The following is a 3,001-nucleotide window of genomic DNA, read 5'->3' on the forward strand; positions in this document are numbered from 1 at the left end:
TCTACTTTTGTGACAATTAATATTTGTTACTAAAAATTCAATAGATAGTTGAAAAAATCACTACAAAAAATTTACTTTTTGCAACAGAAAAAAAAAAATTGTTGACATAGGCTTTTAACAACGTTCACCCGTATGTTGTAGACTCTCATGTTGTCATATAGTAGAAGGATAAGACAACGTGCAACGCACGTTGTAAAAAGCCTCAAATGCAAGTTGTTGCTAAGTTTTTTACAACATTCTTTGCCTGTTGCTTTTATAATATATTGCAACATTCTTTGATTGTTATCTTAACTTCTTTGGCAATGGTGTGTTTATCCCTTTTTTTGCAAATATTGTGGTGAAATAAGCAAGTCCATAAAAAATATAAGACGACATTCTTCACCCAGTAATAGCTCTATTTTTATTTTATTTTTTTTCCAATTCTGGTTTGAGAAGCTATTATCTGTCAAGGGAAAAATAAGTGATTTAAAAAAAATTAATCGAACTATTTAAAAAAAAAAGAAAAAAAGACAGAAATGCTGAATGATCTATATTAGATCTACCAAGAAAAAAACAAAACTGATTTTAAAATAAAAAACCACAACCCAAATATAATTTCAGCCCAACTCAAACCTATTAATTAAAAAAATGAAAATAAAAAATTGAATTCACATTCACGCCACCATCGTTAATCATCTATAATTGAATTCACATTCATGCCTCTGCCATTACCCCTGCAAAATCTCGCCTCTGCCTCCCGTTAATGCTACTCTCCGCCCCTCGCCGCACCTCATTGTCGCCGCTACAAGCAACAAGAAGCATAAATGGCGTCAAGTGCAGCGGTGCCGTTTTGGAGGGCGACAGGTTTGTGAATCCCAGGCTTCTCTTCCAATAGCATCGGATAATTGAATCTACCTCTTATTCACAGGGTAACATTCTAATTATTTTTACCAGTGTTGGTCCACTGGGTTTTTATGGTTAAAAAGGAACAATGCTAAGCATAATGGGATTAAGATAAATGCCTATAGGGTTTATTTAAAGAATTGAACTTTTGGTTTCAAATTTGATGGGGGCTAAGTTTGTCAATGAATTAAACAACGTTGTAAGGAAATCAAAGTTGAACGCTGGTAGTCTAATGGATGACTCCAATTGCAGTTGAACTCAGATGTGTCTTTAAAAAGTGATAAACAGGAACTTTAAGGGTATGTTTTATGGAGTTTCCATGACTTCTGTACTGAAGCACAATAGCAGTACAATGGATTTCTTTAAAATACCCTGTAATTATTTCTAAATTTCCCCCAACAGTGAATGAATAATTTGATTTGGCTTGTAATCATATGGCCCTTTTTGTTTTAGAAGCTTTTCTGATTTTTTAATTGGTGTCTTTGGGGTTCTGTTATGAAGAAAGTTGATGGAAAAATAATAAAAGAAAGAAAATCTGAAAGTCTTCTCCATGAGCATATTTGACTGAAGAAGGGGTTTATAATATTTCCTCGTGTCGATTAATTACCATGCATTAAATGTACTCGTCTAGTAATTATTGATCTATGATAAGAATTGGTTGGACTAATGCTTATTTGACAGGTGTGGGTTTTGATTATCCTGATTTAGGAACCAATATGGAAGTCTTTGGGAGTTTCGGCGTCAATATTAAAGATTTGAACTTTGGAGAAATTTTCTCCTCCACGTTGTGTTCAGAATAATTTTTCTCTAATTTCTGATTCCTTACATCTTTGTTTCTGCCATATTTCCCTGTTCAGCATTGTTTTGAGGATTAATGTTTCATGTTGCTGTGTGTAGTTTTATTAAGAGAAGGTGATTGCACCTCTTTTGGTGTTGATGACTGCCTGCCCTTGTTGTTGCATCTATTTTTTAGTTTCAAAAAGAATTCGCTCAATTAATTGGTGTTGATTTCACTTTTTGAACAAGCACTGCTTCAAGTAATTAGGAGCTGGTTTGCATATAAAAGGGAACGTATCTTGTCTGGGTCAGTTTCTAAAGTATGTGACTGAAATGTGACCTCTCTGCATAGACTTGCTTTAAGTTTAGTGATGTTTTTATTTGCCAATTCTTGTGTGTTAGCATTTCTTCGTTATGATGTAGCATTTGGTTGATAAAGAAGGACTGAGTGAAAACTTAGAAAGTTTGTCAAGAATGGTGGAGGTGACTGTTGAAGAATCTAAGATATTCAGCTTCTCTAGCTGAGTATCTATACCGGCAGTTGATTCTTTTGCTTCAATTGTACACTCAATGGGTTGGAAGCAAATCTTGGAGTCAAGAATGTTATTTGGATATTCTATGAGTTTTTTGTTATTTCTTCCATATTTCTAGTTTTATTTTCTATTTTTCAAGTTTGGTGAACCATCCTAAGTAGTTTGACATTGAAATTACTAGTTTTATACGTTATTTGTATTTATTTTGATTTTGCAGGTAACCAAGTTTGTCAATAATACCTTGGTCTATATTTATTTGGTTGATTGTAATGTGATTTTATATTAATTTATTTTGATATCATTTATATTTTAGTAATTGTACATTGAAGCATTCTTTTCATAAAGTCACGAGTTATTTTTAATGAAGTTACATTTTCAAATAAATGTGTACCATAGTGACAATTCTATTGCAACGAAAGAAATTGAAAATTATATGTTTAAAATAGAATATCCTACGTACATAAATAAAGATAGAATAAATTTGGCGACAATTGTACATTGTTGAAGTAACAAACTTTTTGTACTGCGGAATAATTTTAATTACAAGCACAACTTGACACATATAAATATCCATCGTTGCACAAACGATTACACGATAAACTCTTTGTGTTGAATATATTAAAATATATTACGACGACATTATGGCTATAAATACCGTGTTGCTATTTTGTATTTTCTAGCATCAAACAAATAAGTGTTGTGGTTTTGTTAATGCGACGAATGACCGAAAGTTTTCACAGAATATATTCTATGACTTAACATTCACAACAAACATATTTCTCGTAAAATCTTTATCGGAATATTCATTG

This window comes from Olea europaea, unplaced genomic scaffold, assembly GCF_002742605.1.
Source record: "Olea europaea var. sylvestris unplaced genomic scaffold, O_europaea_v1 scaffold2836, whole genome shotgun sequence".
NCBI classification, from domain to species: Eukaryota; Viridiplantae; Streptophyta; class Magnoliopsida; order Lamiales; family Oleaceae; genus Olea; species Olea europaea.